The sequence below is a fragment of the Clupea harengus genome, chromosome 20 (genome assembly GCF_900700415.2).
Source record: "Clupea harengus chromosome 20, Ch_v2.0.2, whole genome shotgun sequence".
In the NCBI taxonomy this organism is placed as follows: domain Eukaryota; kingdom Metazoa; phylum Chordata; class Actinopteri; order Clupeiformes; family Clupeidae; genus Clupea; species Clupea harengus.
This window is the reverse complement of record NC_045171.1, coordinates 23,850,833-23,856,900: the sequence shown is the minus strand read 5'-3', so window position 1 is coordinate 23,856,900 and position 6,068 is coordinate 23,850,833. Positions and strand designations below refer to the sequence as shown.

Sequence of the window (6,068 nt, the reverse complement as noted above, 5' to 3'; positions counted from 1 at the left end):
ACGGGTAAACCCTGATTTCCATGAATGTTTTTGTAAGACTGTCTCACAATGTGGTCCAACTCCTCAAAAGAACTAGTCACATCTGATATGTAAATACTGGGGTAAATACAACATTCCTTACGATTACTTTGTAAGTATCACCCTGTGAAGCGAACAGGAGATCTAAGGCCATACGGTTCTGTAGTGCTAATTTGCAAGTGGCTGTTAATTCAGTTTGTATGTCATGAATAGTTTTGAGAGTTTGGTTTGTTCAGAAGCTTGTCTGAGGGCTGCTACATCTTTCTGTAAATGGCGTACACCTAGGGGAACGAGAATAACACCAATCCATTGGTCCACCTCTCCGACCTCTCGCTTCCGAAGGTGGTTTGTGGACGTTCGAGATTGGAGAATAGCGTGAATAGTGTCTTTGTCTACTACCCGTGAAGGAGGGATCAGATGAGCCAGGTAGCATACTCCTGAGGCATTAACTGGAATAGCAATGTATGCAGACTTGCCACATGCTAAAGCAGACAATTGAGGTGCCACAAGGGGTGTAGTTCTTACTCTGACAGATATTGGGTTATTGCAGTGTGAATTCCCAAGCTTTGGTTCTTTCCTATGTAAGACAGGCAGACAAGAGTATTTACTGTAGCTGCAGGCATGGGCAAAATTACTTTGGGGTCGTTATCTTCCGGGCACACAGTTTGGCGAGGATTAACACACCTTACCCCATAGCTATGACTAACGAACTGAGTGTCATGTTACCCTGTGGGTTTAGTGAACCCCTGTGTTTGCCAATCACATTGCCAAGGTCCGGCTGGAGTGTCATAGATGTAGCGCCCCCTAGGCCTATTTCCTGGTACTAAAGGGCGTTCCTGGGTTTTTTAACTATTCCCAGTAAAATATATTGAAATACATTTAATATTAATTCTTGCTGACCTTCTACTTGTGTTACTTAGAATGTGCTTTTAATAAACTATTCTATTTACACCATGTACTACTTTTTAACTATATCAAATACCATCAACATGAAATATTACCTTCAAACGTGAACTCTTTAACCCACTAGTATCTTAACACTAACAAAAATACTCAAAAAGTCACTTGTTAAAATGTAAAAGAAAATATAGTTTACTGAATAAAGAATAGTAAAACTAATATTAAATTCACCAGAATAACGAATTCACAATAATATAATTAAATGACAAAAAAACACAAAAAATGTTCAATAAGTTAAAATGTTCAATTAATTAATTTGATTTAATATCAAAAGATAATCACTCAATGTAACTTATTCACAAAAGTAGGTGAATTTCAAAAGGCTATCCTATTTGACAAAAAGCTCTGCCCCCTTAGTTACTGTTGCTACACCCCTCAAAACTCCCAGGACTGTCAACCCAAAAGCCACAGCGAGTACGGGGACAAGCGCTATATATCTCTGTGTCAGCGATTCTTTTTGGAGTAATACCTCCGCGATATCCTCCAGATCCAGGCAAAAGGGACTGCAATATGCAGTGGAAGGATATATTCAAAATATTAAGATGAACAACTAAGGGGACACAACAATAATCGAAGCCAAAGCATACAGGTCTCTATCAAATAAATAAGAAACCCCACGACCTTTTCATTAAATGCAACCAGCACAATCTTTTGGACCAGTCATGTTCTTGCACCGCTGGGTAAGTTCTGTATATGTAACGAAGTTAAAAATGTATTATTTTGGTTGCGTTTATTTAATGAAATGTAACCACATTCTGATTTGATTCTGCCTTTTCTTTTCTGTCTTGTATATATTAAATGTTGATGATTAAACACACTGAGTACTAATCCGTACTGCCCCTTTAAGAGAATTAGCTTAGTACGTTGGAAACCCGGTTTAGTCTTCAGTCTGCGGTTGCTGAGCTGAAGACAGGTATGCTTATTCCCACGTCTAGCAAATTAAACATATTTATAAGTAGTAAACAAATATATATTAGATATAATGTTGTCATAAGGGGGTTAATACAAGAAAATAGTTAACATGCAATTTGTCATTCTGATATTGTGATATTGAATACATATATTTAGTTTTGTATGAAGCCATGAGGTCTTTAGCATATGTTTTCCTTTGCTAGTAGGCTAGTATCCAGCGAATAAGAAGACTGCATGTTAACTGTCTCGTGTGTATTGATCTGTACAGGTACGTTGAATTCAGTGTATGTTAATTGTCATGTATTGTTTTCTGTATTGTTGTTCGAATGTGTAAAGTTGTAATGTTAGATTTTATGTGCTTTCACATAAGGTTCATTGTGGTAAAATGATTGAGTCTGCGGTTGCTGAGCTGAAGACAGTAGGCTAGTATCCAGCGAATAAGAAGACTGCATGTTAACTGTCTCGTGTGTATTGATCTGTACAGGAATAAATACGCAAACCATCAGTTCGTGGCCGTTTCTTGTTCACCAAAGCAGACAAATAGAACACAACGCAGAAGGACCCGTTACATATACAATATGTCAAGCTTGCTTCTAATATCCTACAAAGATTATTTATTGTTAGCATAGCTATCTAGCTAGGATGGTGACAATCTAGACTCTAGAGTCCAGGCGTGCCGTAGGACTTTGTGACAGCCATACATTACTATTGCAATATACAACTAATAGTTATGAATTTACTATATCAGTAGGCTACTTTGTACACACATTGATGGCTTAGCGCCAGTAAGATTTGTAAAATATCAGCCTTGGTGATGAATGAACAGCTTGGGCGAAAAGAGCGGGAGCCGCAGCACACAGACGCACAAGGTAATATACTCACTGTAACTTGCTTGTAAAATGATGATCCTGATGTAATGCTCTGGCTTTGTATCAGATCGCCAGGTTATTACTCTCATGTTGTGGGCCTTATGCTTACCTTGGACCTTGAGCGTACAAGAAAAGATGATGTCTCCTCCACAACCAACCTCAACAATGGCACAAAACCAGAGGTAAACTAATAACTGGTGAACCTCTGTTCAATCTGGTGGTAGCCAAGGCCAAAGTCAACCGTAAGCGGAAACCCATCATGTCCAGTTATACCCACAAGTATGTTTTTATTTTCTGTGTAGGCTACTCTACAGCACCACCATTAACCATACTATTCTGAATGTATTTATGTGTAATGTGTGGCCGCAGCATAGAACATATCCACCATCAGCCAGGTTCTTCAGAATATATTTTGGTTCTAGGAAAGTGCTAGGGACAGGCATATATGGTCTACTGAGGGAGAAGTCCAATGCACCCATAAGCTACATTGTAGATGAAACCGCACCTGAGGTAGAAGTTGGAGGCAAGAAGTATGCAGTGGGGTGTGGTCTGAGAACAGCAGGTGAGATGGATAACAGAACACAACACAGAATCAACAGGTTTATTAAAATAGCTTTAGTGTCACAACACTTTCACAACACATTCTTGCAAAGTACATTTACAGATTCTGAACATGGCGCTAATGTAAACAAAATTACTTATTTTTTAAGAATGTGAGGTTGGAAGTTTGAGAGAACACTCACCACACACCAAATGCCATTTATATACCTCAACCTTGAATTGGGGATTCTTTGCGACACTATTTTAAATGTCTTTATTTTAGCGATGGCCATCTCCACGTGCACCATGCTCGGCAATGCGCTTTGTGGCAAGTACATCGCCAGCTGGCATTTGCCTCTCGGATCTTGCAAAAGGTGGCAGGTTTACCTCCAGTCCAATCGCCTTGATCTCCTCCTCAATTAAAAAGCCCTTATCGGCCATTATGCCATCCCCTTTTTTTGTTCTATCAGAATTACATCAACATCATTCAAAAGAATCTGCTCAAGGAGAGCTGACCGCGGAAGTCTGGCTGCAAGCCTTAAGGCTGTCACATCAGTACAGACAAAGGCAATGAAAAGAAAAACCAACCTTAATAAGGTTCTCAAGCAGTGGGAGGATACCACATTGTCTGACGATCTCTCTGTCAGACATGGAGCCAGTGAAAAGAGATGACGAGAAAATCATCAAACATATAATGTATTCATGATTTAAACCTATTACTTGCACTTTGCATGTGTATGTTAAATCTAAAGGCCAGGTTTTTTAGACCTTCGTTGTTCCGCAGTTTCATTAACACAAACAGCAACTTGCTACGGAGGGGCATCTCCACAACTTGCCAATCTGAACGCTTGACTTTCAATGGGACATGTATTTGAATGCTGTTCGGGTCATTTGGCATGCCAAACATTGAGCACAGTTGGTTAAATCTGACATGGCTGGACCCAGTACTGTATTCAAACATTTTACAGTATAGAGTTCAGGTGTGAGAGTTTTCTTTTCAAGTGTGCTAATTTGTGCTTTCAGCCTTTCTACCTCAGTTTCTTTCAAACACAATTTCAGTTTCAGGTTGTCGTTTTCTTCTTCTAATTTCTTCTGGTTTTCTGTGCTCAGCCCCTCCTCATGTTCCTTTTCCAGCTGGAGTTCAGGAAGCGGGGGTTGCTCAAGATTCTCTGGAAAGATAAATGTTTAAATCTTAAATATTACATTTATTTATCTTTCTTCCCTTTTCACAGTTGCCACTTCTCAGCAACATTGCAGTGCCTTCCTTCTGTTGACCCTGGAGCACCTCCTGTCAGCCAATCGGACAACTTCCCTAACTCTCCTCTGCCATCCCAACCTGCAAACTTCTGCACAGTTCTGGATGAAGATGCTATACGTAGCTACACAGAACTAAGCATTCCCTTGCCTGATTCGATAGCACTAGACAATCAAACCAGAGAACAGAACACAAACACACTGTGGTTTCAGACAAGTTCTATCAGAATTACATCAACATCATTCAAAAGAATCTGCTCAAGGAGAGCTGAGCTGACCGCGGAAGTCTGGCTGCAAGCCTTAAGGCTGTCACATCAGTACAGACAAAAGCAATGAAAAGAGGTGTGGAACTGGAACACATTGCAGCAACACAGTACACCAAGATCACTGGTAATCAAGTGTATCCTTGTGGTTTTGTTGTCAACCCCCATGCCCCACACCTTGGAACGCCACCTGACCGTAAGGTCATAGAACAAATAGGGAGTGAAACCCCACAATATGGGCTTTTAGAACTAAAGTGCCCGTCCAAGGACAGCATCACAAAGTGCCCATACCTTTCCATACAGACAGATGGAAGCTACGAGCTAAAAGGGTGTCACAATTAGTATTACCAAGTAATGGGGCAGCTTGGGCTCACACAGGTATGCCATGGTGTGATTTATTTGTTAGATGTGCTGAAGAGTACCACCTTGAGAGGATTCACTTCGATGTAGCAAAATGGGAGCTGATGAAAAACAAGCTTGACATTTTTTTTTTGAACATTACTTTACTAATTAATTTACAAATCACTCACCTCTGTCAACAACACACTGTTGAGTCTCTTCTGCCTCAATGGTGCTTGTACTAAATACATGTAATACATTGTTCATGAAATGTGTTACCAAGCTGAATAAAACATGGCACTTATAAATGAGGGTATGTTATTATATTATACAATACTATGCTGTCCTCCTACTGCGTTTTCTACCTTGCAGAACTAGACAGCTAGCTAACACTTGCCGAATAAAGATGATGAATTTCAAGTGAATCCACAAGTCTTGTTTTTCTTGAGTTTACTGAAGTTATCAGCATGCAATTATTCATAAAGGACGTTTGATTTTGTAAAACTGGAACAGACAGAAATAAAGAGATACATAAGTCAACTAATGTGGCATATGGGTAGCATGATACCACGATAGCTAGCTTAACTTAGCTGCTAAATAGCGAATTATCTTATAACATTGAGAAACATGAATTCAACGTAATTTTTTTATTCTCTAAACGGCATTAAATGTACTAACACAGAATATCTACTCACAGACAAATAATGTCCAAAGTTCAAACGAGAAAGAAGGTTCTTCAAGGAGGAATTCAGCTTCGTTAAACCAACGTGTTCTCCCGTGGTAGATCAGTTCATCAATGAAAAGTAAATTAAACCTGCTCGTCTTCTATTGCGTGTACTGTCCACACGATGGCAGTATTTATCAAGCTACAGCTACTAAAGCTACTACATTTAAGCAGACCATTTCTAAAGAA

The 6,068-nt window shown here is 39.6% G+C and overlaps 1 long non-coding RNA gene across 1 annotated transcript; it reads left to right on the top strand.

Annotated features, from left to right (window-relative positions):
* The first annotated feature begins 1,439 nt into the window (after window positions 1-1,439).
* LOC122128550 lies at window positions 1,440-2,669 on the top strand. Its single transcript, XR_006151427.1, has 4 exons — window positions 1,440-1,658; window positions 1,826-1,891; window positions 2,094-2,158; window positions 2,375-2,669. It is a non-coding gene; the product is annotated as an uncharacterized LOC122128550 (long non-coding RNA).
* Window positions 2,670-6,068: the final 3,399 nt, after the last annotated feature.